Source organism: Myxocyprinus asiaticus, chromosome 3, assembly GCF_019703515.2.
Source record: "Myxocyprinus asiaticus isolate MX2 ecotype Aquarium Trade chromosome 3, UBuf_Myxa_2, whole genome shotgun sequence".
NCBI lineage: Eukaryota > Metazoa > Chordata > Actinopteri > Cypriniformes > Catostomidae > Myxocyprinus > Myxocyprinus asiaticus.
The window spans coordinates 37,080,306-37,092,856 of record NC_059346.1 but is presented as its reverse complement, the minus strand read 5'-3'; the positions used below and the strand labels follow the sequence as shown (position 1 = coordinate 37,092,856).

Genomic DNA, 12,551 nt, shown 5'->3' with positions numbered 1-12,551 from the left:
TGTCGATTGAGCTTCACTTGTATTGAACCTGAAATGTTCCTTTTAAGAAGAAGTGGCCCCTGCTAATGGAATCATTGTGGTCACGATGTTAAAAATATCTCCAGGTGCTGAGTTTTGCGATGCATGGCAACCTGCTAATGCGTTTGTTAATGAATGCGTTTCTCTCTCTGTGTGTGTGTGTGTGTGTGTGTGTGTGTGTGTGTGTTCATTGAGGGCTTATGGTTGCATTCTCCTGTTTAATTGACCTGTCTGTGCTAAGCACGAGGCAAAGAAAGATAGTACTGGCTTACTGCTCTGTTTTTGTCTTTAATGTTTTTCAGCAGACCACTCCAAGCAGGCAAAACACTTCAATAAACGTTCAGTTTTGTGTTTACCAGTGAGGATAAGGTGGGATCAGTCATAAGGGAACTGCCGAACATGGTAACCTGTTTTTTATGAATGCCATAAATATAGGTCTGTCTCATTCCAGCAAGGAGCATTTTTCATATCGTTCTGCTTTTTTACTGCTAGAGAGATCATTAATATTTTAACTGTGCAATTGTCACTGATCACATGGTTTTTAATATTTTAAATAAGTTTGTAGTGCACATGGGCAGTAAGCTGTAAATCCTGTTGTCATGTAATTTTATATTCTGTCAGTTGGATCATGTCCTTTGCCTGTCAGGCTCAAAGGCATGTTGTAAATACTGATAGTAATTGCGGAGGGAGCAGCACACAGACAATCTTGTAATTTTGGAGATCAGTGGACTGAGGTCCAAGTGGACAGATTTCTCAGCTGAGGAACGAGCAATCACAGCTTGTGAGTCACCAGATGACAAATTACAGTGTAAGTGATAGAGAGGAACCCAAGTGCAGTAGTGGAGAAGATGGAGATAAGGAGAACTTTTGGGCTGTGTGTTTATCTGAACTGAAATGCGTTGATTTGTGCGCTTTGTAACACATTTTTGGTGCCTTGCAATATTTGTGATTTTTGTACCTTATACCTAAAACAACTGAGATTACTGAAGAAAAAAAATGCCTCTTGTTAAAGCCAAATGAAACAAAATATACTCTCAAACAATTTTCATAATGTTGTTAGTTTAAGAACAACTCTTGCTCTTTGTTATTGACTCTGCCTGTTTGGCTTATATAACATCTTTTATTTGGTTAGCCTGATTGAGCTTGCCACTCATAACTTGCATTTCCAGCCCTTGTGTGTTTGTGGTGTGTGTGCGCTCATTTGCACAGCTGTTTTCCACTGCACATCAGTTTGAGAAATATGCATGTACTGTGTGTCTTCTCTTTCCCCACCTATTGAAAGAGCGTGAGTTAAACACCCATCTGTTAAACCAGGCCACACACACACACTCTTTTGCAATTCTCAACATCTTTAGTTACACAAGGGCTATAAAGCCTTCCTGCTCTCTCTTTCTCTCTCTGTCATGCTTGCCCTTTCTATCACTTCAAACAGACAAAATCTCCCTTTTCCCTCACTCAAAGCAGGCTAAAGCAAGTAACTGTGGCCTGACTCATAAATTCCCATTGTGTGAGGGTAAACTTCTGCAGGTCTGGAGAGATGAGCTGAGAAAGAGACTCTGATAAGCCTGTTAGATGAGAATGAGTAGCCTGATTTCAGAGGCCAACTGGGTAATATGCCTTTACTGGACAGGCCCGGGTTGGCTTACAGGGCCTCAATAGTTTGTACTAGGGGTGCAACGGTTCCAAATTCTCACGGATTGGTTTGTATCACGGTTTTAGGGTCATGGTTTCGGTATGGTCCGGTATTTGTAATGTACAGAAAAAAAAATATATATATTACTTCCAAATCCAAAGTAAGAGTACTCTGTTTGGTAACAAACACTTCAACAGGTTTGCCCTAACAGGTTTACAGTAACCATAGTTTAACTATGGTATTTGTAGTAAAAACATAATAAACACAAAATCAAAATGGTTATTGTCATGTTTACAATATATAGTATAATCATGGTTACTATATGGAAACTGCAGTATTACTGTTGTAAAATCATGGTTAATTGTATCAAAACCATGATTTCTGCAAAGAAAACCATGGTGACAGCAGTCATGGTTACCATGGTAAAACCATGATTAATTTTTGCTGGGTCTTTAACTAAAAAAACCTTTTCTCTAATTAATAAATCAAAATTTTAACATAATACCTGCACTATTACGCTACATGCATTGACATAAAATGCATTTCAAACTCTACTGCACATATATTCAATATTCGGAAGCTGTACATCACTATAGAAGGAACTTTGCTATTAAAATTGATACGAGGGATGTTGTGACACAACTCAAGTGTTTTAATCATACATGGAAATCACACATCTTCGTCAGTGGAGTAGGGAAACATATCATTGGCAATGAACACCCCAATCGCTTTAGTTATTGCTTTATGTCTGTCCGAATCAGCACTGAGTGCTTGCTTAAAAACGAATGGGTGTGTGAGCAGTTTCGGCTCATCTGCAGCTCGGCTCGATCTTTTCCCGGTGATTTCGGTGTAAATGATCGTGTCGATGTATTACCAGTATACGGCACTCGTGTCGAGCGACGTCTGCAAACAGTGACTGTTTTGTAAACGTCTTTTGTCCATCGCTGTTGTAATTGACAGCAAAAAGAAAATGTTCCCAGAAAGGAGAAACGCAGGGGGCTTCTCTATCAGTGGCTCGTTTTCTCCATTTGCCATTTGCAATTACTCGCAACGCTTGCAGAACAGTGATGTCATCAAGTTGACCCACGTGAAACACAGGTGGAGCGTATCCATCTACAGATCCATTCAGGTGCATTAGCGAAGGTTGTAACTCTGTGTGGCTATTTGACACTTTATTTTCTTCACAAAATCTTGTGCTACTGTTGCGTCAATAAAATTGAGGTGAACCGCGGTGCCAATGCTTCCTGAATCGTGGGTGGCGAACCATACGGTTAGTTTTTTTATCCGGAACCATTACACCCCTAGTTTGTACGTCTGCTGGTTTTCTGTTTTGTTTACCATCGGACTCTGTTTGTTCTCCCGCTAGTTGTATCTACCTGTATTTACGCTCTGATACGGGATGGGTATGTGTGTGAAAGAGATTTGTAAGGGGGTTTATAAGCTTTTGTGTATGTGTTTTCCTGCCTGTACCTTTGTGTGTACTAACGATGTATCGAGCTACACTGTGAGCTTGGGTTAGAAAGATTTTAAGACTCAGCCTTGAAGCTAAGTGAATGTCAAAGTGGAGTAGGAAATGAAAAACGTTAAAGGAACTGGCTTTATGCAGTCATCTAAAATCTAAGACCTCTAATTTCCAAAGGACTAATTAATACATGGAAAAATGGCATAGCCTAAGTGCTTTCAGTTCAGTACTAAAATTTGGCAGTCATGCCAAAAACAGGATTTGGAGGAAATGCAGTGATTTATTGGTGATTTACACACACTTGAGCTGAAAGCTGTGTTTTACATACTGCATCTATGGTTGACATTACCAGTTTATAGGGATGTCATAAAATCTCGATATATCGATTATTGATCAGAAAAATAATTTTATCGTTACATATTTGAAGCATCGATATATTAACATCAGCCGACATTTAAATTAGAATACTAAGTTGTGTTCTTTCAATTCGCTGCCAGTTGCATTCTATTCAATGTAGTCTGACGTGATAGCTTTGGGAGACCACAAGGGGGTGACTTGACCTTTACTGAAGCTGGTCGTGGCATGGACAAGGGACAGATATCACACACATATTACGAACTGATGGCAGTCCAAAGTTCTGAAGGTTTTTGAACTAATTAAAGAGACGTTGATGAGTTTGCAGGTTAGTGTATGAAACTGGTGTAACAGCGCAAACAGAACGATTCAAATGATTATGCAATTTCTCTGTATGTAGCCTTGAAGAGGTTTCATTCAAGCTGTCAAACCAAAAAAACGACATACTTGTGACTGAAAATACATTGTGTAGGCTCTATGAAAGATACTTATACACAATATATCATCCAGTGATGGATAGAGTAAATAATCGTTGTCCTTTGATAATGATTTGGGTCAAATTTAATGGAAAACTATGCGATTTGAGCTCCGTGGCGCTGCAGAATTTTTAACAGCCTCCACAGACGGTGAGTCCGCGGTGTGTGCGTTATGTACCATCACAGAAAATAATTGTTTTGAATTTTAGAACACGCCATGTCATCCGTCATAAGCGTCCGGTACACGACCCACTTTAACTAACCCTGCCGCCCATTCTTTACCAAAGTTGTGTTGAGAAATATGTTTGAAAAGACGAGCAACCCTATTTATATCTGAAAAAAATCCTGATATATATATATATCGATAATCTTCCGATTATATAGACGTGGAAATGGCATTGATGCCAAGCCTACAGGTTTACAGGTTTATGGTGTAATTCATAGATCTAAAAAGTGGTAAACCATCTTAAAATATATGTTTGCATTGTTAATCAAACAGCTCATTTACTCAAAAAAATATTTTAGCCTGTTTTTAAGATTCATACATTTGAATTTCATAAAAAAAAAAAAAAAAAATTCCATCAAATTGAAATGTGTAATGTTTAACAAAATTTAATTAATAAAACTTAAAATATGTATTTTTTATTTTATTTATTTGTGTTAAAGATGAATAAATAAAGATTTTATTTAGTGTTAGTAATGTATGCTGGAATACTATTTCTGTCAGTTCTCTAACAGGAGCAAAAAAGTAAATGTATACACACATTTGTAATAACTCCATAAATGCAGACACTTGTGCACAGTACAGGGGTTCACTGTAGATAAACAGATTTTATCAGAGAAGTGAGTTATGTGGTGTAACTGTTATAGGTTTTGAACAGACAATTATTTAGACACCTTTGTGGGAAAGCATTTTTTTTTTTTTTTTTTTTTCAGCCAGGAAGAACAGATTTTTTGTTTAAGGGGATGAGAAAATCAAGAGGTGTGACACTGTTCAAACAAAAATGCAACGTAATGTTTTTTATTATTAATATTATTGGTATAAAAGCATTGTTGCCATGCAGGAGTTGGTATTCTGCTCCAATGATTAGCTACTAGAAATTCACTATTCACCTGCATGAAACATGCCATTATTTTAATGTAATGCATATAATAAGGCAATGTTTTGAATGTCACTCCACATATTAAGTCAGTCATTACAGACAGGTAGTAGTAAATAGTTAAAACATTTCTTATTCAGTGATCCACATGACTCTGCTAACATGTATTTTACATATACATCATCGCTCAGCAATTCTCGATTTAATCTCTTCCTTTTCTTGATTAACACTTGAGATTGAGGTTTTGACAGTAACAGAGTATGAGTTAAAGAGTAATAAGAGTATGTGACTTGTTTTTGACTGTACACAAATTTTAAAATGATTCAAACTTTATTTGAATTATAATTTGGTTTGCAAAGAATCAGTTATCAAGGAAATTGGGGAGTTGTAATGTATTCTCTGTGAAAATGAAATCAACACTACATTAATTAATACAGTAAATCAAAGGCTTGCTTACAGTGAACCAGTAATTGGAAATGAGTATGTGATATTTTTCCTTGTCCTTTTCTTTTTCATTTTTATACAGTAAATGGTAACCTTTAGGGGTTAGCTTAGTAAAATGTGCCAAACATGAAATAAAAATGACAAACATTTACAAATCATCTACTTTTTTGAGTAGCCAAGAGTAGCCAATAAAACGATTGATTTTTATGGTTCTTTTTCTCTAGAATAAAATGTTTAGAACATTTTGTTTAAATGTCAACTGCTCAAATGTGCTATTGTGTGCATTTACACCAGCAGTCACAACAAACAAACAAAAAAGTATGAAAGGCACCGGTTTGTCCACCTTTTTGTGTAGAAACAGAGTTGCAAGAGAGAGAAATGTATGCATGCATGTGACTGAGCGATATGGCTTGTAATGTCGCCTAATTTGCAGCAGGGATTAGGTCTGTATTTTAGGAAGGTGTTTCATGTTGTAGAACAGGAACGTGTTTTTCCCTATGTCTGTGCGTCTGTCTGTAGGACGTTAAGGTTGAGCGGCAGGGTAGCAGTCATCTGCTCTTATCTGTTTACGGCTCTAGATAAGACCTCTGGAACGGGATATGTGACCCTCCCTTCTGTCTCTACCCTACTGCATAATGAGGGTTTGCTTGGCAAATTGCATATCTGTCCAGTGTAATCTGAAAAGATGCCATTAGCATGGCAGCATTCTCTTCTCCTGCTCGGGTGCCAGGGAAGCCTAATGTGTGGTGCCACTTTTGAGGTCATGCAACACTGAGCTGTAGTGGTAAGAGGAGAAAGTGTAAAAGGGCAGAATCCTTTGACGGGGCAGTTGGTTTTGAACTCGGAGATGTTGCAGTGACTGAAATGTGAGTTTTAAAGTGGTGGTATTTGTTTTTATCCTGGATAAGAAGGAAACCTTTTACTTTTTACCTGACATGTACAAATTGTATATATGTCAGACATACGTCTTTGACTGCTGCATTGCGTCTTGTTCCAGCGTCTTGCCTATTCATTATTGTAGGCTGTTAACATAATGTAATCTGTTACAAAAAGTACAAAAGATGGCATAATCAAAATATAATGCATCATATTTTGTCATTCTGTGAAGATTCACTGGCCAACTCAATTAAAGAATGCTTACAACTTGTGTTTTTACAACTGTTTTTGTCGTGGCTGGCTGAACCGTATATTTTCAACCTGAGGTTTGCTTTACCAGAGACTCCATAACCATCGTGTTTTTAATATGCTGTGTTGTGGGAAATAGTTTTGAAGACCCTGCATTTTGTTTCAGTCAGCTGCGCTCTGTCTAGCTGTTTGAAAGAAGAACTCACCTGATGTGTATGCACTTCTCCAGCGCTGTCTGTGCACTGTCACATGCCTGGTGCATGTGCGCTCCTGTGAAGAAAGTCACGGTGCTCTGTGTTTTTGTTGCTGTGATTCATGATGCGTTCCATTCAACTCGGAGAGTCAGAATTTCCACCTTTCAGCTGGGAATTGTGCAATGGAACGACACTTTCGGTCAGACTTTTAACTCGTGCGGAAATCTTCAGCTCTTATTTCGCCGAGATGCAGGTGTGTGACGTCACGCAAACATGTCGGTACCTGGGGAGATTTGCAGAGTCAATGAGAAACATTTACTTTTATTTAATAATATACATTTATGAGTCAGAATTCCTACATTAAATGATAATAAAACATGTTTAGCTAATGTTTGCAGAGACAAGTGTTCAAAACGCTGCGAATTACACTCTCTTTTGATTATCGTAAACCTGTAGAACAACCACTAGCATTGCAGCATCGTTTATCAGTTTGGTTGCTATGAAGTCTCTGTTGACAATCAAGGTACCACTGAAATCACAATATAATCAATCTCAGAATGAAAAATAAGGCCCCTCTTTGACGCTTTTGTGTTTAGTTGTCAGGTAATTCAAATTTAATCAAAAGTCACGTCAGGCATGATCATTAGCGGTCATCGTTTTCATGATCGATCATTGCTGTCATGTCCAAGTACTCGAATACTCGTGCTCATCCCTAGCATTTAAACATTTTTTTTTTTTTATCTTAGTTAACCTTTTAATGTTTTATATGCCAAATAATCTCAGTGGTACAATACTAACAAATTACTAAAACGTTTAAATAGACTAATTTTGCTATGCTTAAATGAAAGCACTTCACCTTGCTTACACTGTCTCACATGGAGATGGATTCTTCATCTTGTGGAGAAGAATGTTGAATGCTACAAATTTACAAAAATTGTTCTCAGGCTTTTGAATATTTTTTTGATGGTCATTTTGACAAGCTTGTTCAGCATCATTCAAACAAAATCTCCTTTGCCAATCATGTAGGTTTGCGTGTACGCAAATAGCCCGATTCCATTATTGGAGTGACTGACACATTGACGCATAATATGTCCATTAATTAAAAAAGTCACACCTAATATTCACTAGTTTTGGATAGCCTTACTGTAATAACAAGATCTATATTCTGTTTTTGTTTTTTTGTTTTTGTTTTTTTTCCATGTTGTTGTCACATATTCCCTGTTTTTTGTCTTGACTTTTATGTTGAAATTCTGGTTTAGTTCCCTGTTCCTGTTTCCTGTTAGTTTTGTAGTCCTTTGTAGTTTCTTTTCATGATTGGTTTCCCCGATTGTTTCCCCAGGTGTTCCTCGTTCCCTTGTTTTCCCTTGTGTATTTAAGCCCTTGTTTTCCCCGGTTTTTTTTTTTTTTTTTCAGTCTTCATCTGTATTATGCTGTGCCTTTGTGTTTTGTTTCATTATGTTCTGAGTTACCTGGTTTACTTTTGTTTTATTTAAAAAGGCTCCATTTAGATCCTCATTCCTCTCCTGTCTTGTCACAGTTGTCAGTTCTGTCCACATTTTCTACAGCTGGGAAATCATGGGGCCCTATTTATAGAGATGTAAAAAGATCAGAATATAGCAAGCTTGTTAATTTGATAAAACTGACTTATTGCATTGTTTCTGTACAAGGCCTCATTTGGGCATGTTTTCACATGGCAGAATGGAGGGGGACACATGGACTTGTTTGTGTATCTGTTTTGGGTGTCAGTGTTTCATGAGGGTTTTCTCTTTCATCTCATGCCCTGCAATATTTTGTGTATGTTGTTGTGACCCATATTGTAATAAGTTGTAATGTATCCACACTAACTGGCATGCTTAAGACCCAGTTTAAATGGCAAAATGGAAGCTAACCAATGTAATTCCTTTGGGAACAGAGTACAGTGTGGTAAACACAAGAAGGTTGATGTCAGATTACATGGAGCAGGTGTAGTCAGCTGACAGTGGATAGAGAGAGATGGGGGTGAATGATTGGCATGTCTGTTAAAATTTTGCATGCCATGCCTGTGCTCCCCCACTCGTAAAAGCTGTTTGATGAATGTTCTTTGCCAAAGGCGAGCACTTAACTGTCAGCCCTTGCCATTGGTTGGCTCTTTATCAGAGTCCATCCCCACTGGCTGTTAACTCTTGGTCAAACCTGAGGCTGTCACACCAGTCATGCCGGCAAGATATTCAGCATTCCAAGGTAAAATGTAGGGGTTTGGAAGATAGTATTTTAGATATATCCTGTACCTTTTTTCTTTTACATTTCTTTTTGCTTTGTATCATTTCAGCCTCTTGACCACTTTCAGATAAGAGTGAAAATTTCGGGCATTTTAAAAGTAAGCTTTAATCCCCTTCCAGGGTACAGAATTAATCCATTAAGGAGCAATACTTGCCCCGTTGATTTGATTTTCATGGGCATTTTTTACCTTAATGAGGGCATATTTTGTCTAACCATATGAACATATATTGTGTGTCATTCTTTTAATTAATTAGCATACATTTTTAATCTGAATAATTCGATTTAGAATGGAATAAGCCTACCTTTTACCCATAAAATTAAATCAATTAAAAAATGTCATGCAATAATATGAATAACTAGGCCTAAAATTGCTTATTAACAACTATATCAGATTTATACATAAAATACAGAGGAATTCATAATGGGATAATTTTTCACCCTTACATTTTGAATTTGGGGGCATTTTTGTCTTTTCATCTTGTCCCGTGCCTCACCTTAATTTCTGCCCCTGCCCCCTTCCCTTTGTTATTTTGTCTTTTCCACACATCTGTTGGCACTGAGCATTTTAAAAACACATTTGAGGATTAGCCCTGTGTGTTTTCTCTCAATATCTGTCACGATCTCTCTGTTTTACTTCAGCCTAGTTTTTGTGAGCACTGTTCTGACTAAACACTTTTTGTATAGCTGTTTTTGGTTCTGGGCAAAGGTGAAGGTAAAAGTCAAAAGAGTATTGACCTGGATATCCTGTAAAATGCTTTAATTGTGCAAAAGCACAAGAGTCCCACCATTATGTGAGTGTGTTTGTGTGTGAGTGTTTGTTTAGCGTCTATGTGTGTAAATTTCAGAGTGTGTGTGTTATTTCAGCGCGAGGGATCCAGAGTGGAGAATAGTGGCCCTTTATGTGGCCACTGAATCAGTGCTCCTGTTAAGACCCATTGTTGAGAAAGCATTCAACATTCAGCAATCTCTGCACAGGGTGAAATGGCCAGATTACATTATTCCTGTGGTTGAAAGAGAGAAGCAGAAGGAATAGGTTTGAGCAGAATGTTTATTTTATATTTAGTGAAAGTGGGAGAGGGCTGAAGAACAGGGCTTGTGAAGGGTAAGTTTTGACCTTCACTGTACCTGTGTGAAAGAGTCATACTGAATGGACGTTTGTGTTTTAAATTCATTCTGAGAGTGGCTTCTGCTACGGTAGATTAACCTCAGCACCTTTGTTCATTTGAGATGGTTTCATATCTCTCTTGCGTTTTTGTAAGATTGGATGAGTGGATGTGCAGGATGTTATTTTGTGTAGGATATCTAGAGATGGGCTATATTGAAAATTTGTGCCGATTAAAAAAGTCATCAGGCGACTTGCAAGTATGAGAGTGTTCAGACATAGATGTTTTAACAGCGATTCTTATTTAAACTTCAGTTGCAAAAACTGCGTTAGAGTTGGTAAGTTAGATTAATTTAGCTGAATCAGTTCAAACTGTCTGTTTTTAAAACTCAAATCCTATGATTTTTTTGCATCATCACTCAAAAATATTAATGGAATTAATGCATGGCATTTTTCAAGTATTAAAATGTGTTATAAAATACATGATGGTAAATATAGCTGTTTGAACTATATATTATGTTGGTTGGTGCATATACTGTAAATAAAAATGATTTAACAGTTAATTTAGTGAAAAACAGTGTAGAAAACATACCTTTATTATTTTAAACTAGATTTGTTTTCCCTGTATTTTTTATTAAACGTTTTGTATCTACTTGGCTACAATGATGATTGATTGAAAAATTCACCCTTTTAAAGGAATATTCTGGGTTCAATACAAGTTAAGCTCAATCGACACCATTTGTGGCATAATATTGATTACCAAAAAAAAATTAATTACTTAAAGTACAAATTAGGGTTGCAGCAGTATACCAGTGGCGGTTTCACAGTATGAAAATTGACGGTTATCATACCATGTACATTTGCTTATCTACAGTATTGAGAAAAAAATCAAATGCAACCGGAAGGAGAATCTCACCTGCGCATCTCCTTTCCTCCTCGACTGCCTGTCAGACTCGTCAACTTGCGCCACACACACACATGCAGCGGAGAAAATGTCAGAGAGAGGCGAGAGGGTCTGACATAAGTGAGTGTGTGTGAGTTAAAGCAGTGTTTCCCAATTGGTGGGTCGCAGGTCAATTCGGACTGGGTCGTGGACAGCAGGGAAAGAACAATGCCATGGTTCTCCCATTGAAGATATTTTGGCGGCCGCCCAAGTGATAGCCTATTTAGGACTGCCGAGGCAGATTTAATGATAATCTCACAATCTGCTAAAGGCTTCTCATCTGCACTTTCGCACAAGTGTAACGGAACCAGCTCATGATCATGATCTGCACTGCTCTCTGGCGTGCACATGCAACAACCGGGCTTCCCTCAATAACCTCAAAACTGATGTGACCAATTTCAGTTCTAGTGAGACTTTTCTAGTTTAAAGCGTTATGGAGGAAGTCGTCAAACCTCTCAAACAGTAGGCAGTCCTGACATGCCAAACAGCACTGAGGAGGAAAAGAACAACACTCTGCTATGCGCTAAAAAAAAATTAATTACACATCATCACCTTTACAAAATTATTTCATGATTTTACATGAGTAAAAGTAACTGTTATATTTTGACAAAATGTTATAGTTTCATATGAAATCATCTAAAGGTAGAATCTATTAGACCTCATTTTATATCAACAGTGGCAGTTGTAGTTAAAGTTTCAAGATGTGTTTCAGCTAGTATTTATTTTTTCATAAATACTATAATTTATTATTATTACTATTATTTAAGACTAGCTACACTGACCTAACCATGGTAATGAGGAGCCTTTCCTCCTGTGTAATATGTATGTTCTGTTTGAATTATGTTTGAAATTAGGAAACAAACAGGATAATAATGGGCTCATATAAGTAAATATGCTCTTCAATTTTTAAAAGGGGGGAGAAAACTTCTTGTCGCTTTTGTTGTTGAGGTCAACAACAAAAATAATGTCACTTGATGCATGTACATGTACTTAAACCATGAACAAAACTATGCAACATAAAAGGAAATGCGACCCAGGATACATTAAATACAGGTTACGTTTTTACTATGGTGGGTCGCCACTTGATTTCCAATGTAAAATCTGGTCCTGAAGCAAAACCAGTTACCACTGAGTTAAAGGTACAGACAGGAGCAGTCTGGCTGCGCTGTCGCGCACCTACTGTATATGTTAATTATTAATAATCATAGGACATTATTTTAAAAGCTCGCACAGCTGATGTTATTTTTCATTTAGAAGTTAATTTAACATGCTATGCTAACATGTAAACTAACATGCTTTAGTTATATAACATGTTATAGTTACATGCTATTTTTTTATCATGTTTATAATTCGGTTTATTATAATTCTGTTAGCTTTCTTATTTATTCTATTATTTTTTTTATTTATTATTTTACACATACTTCCATAGAAAAAAATGGTT

The 12,551-nt window shown here is 37.0% G+C and overlaps 1 protein-coding gene across 7 annotated transcripts in view; it reads left to right on the top strand.

Moving 5' to 3' along the window:
* LOC127427451 (protein FAM222B-like) overlaps positions 1 to 12,551 on the top strand; it is a 101,959-nt gene that overhangs the window by 20,009 nt on the left and 69,399 nt on the right. For 2 of the 7 annotated variants that reach the window (XM_051675118.1, XM_051675073.1), the window contains exon 3: positions 321 to 420. The exons of 4 other annotated variants lie outside the window; for them this stretch is intronic. The gene's annotated coding sequence lies outside the window, so the exon portion shown is untranslated. Of the gene's footprint in view, positions 1 to 320; positions 421 to 10,035; positions 10,168 to 12,551 lie in introns of those variants that run through there. One more of the 7 variants, XM_051675113.1, reaches the window with a different exon arrangement.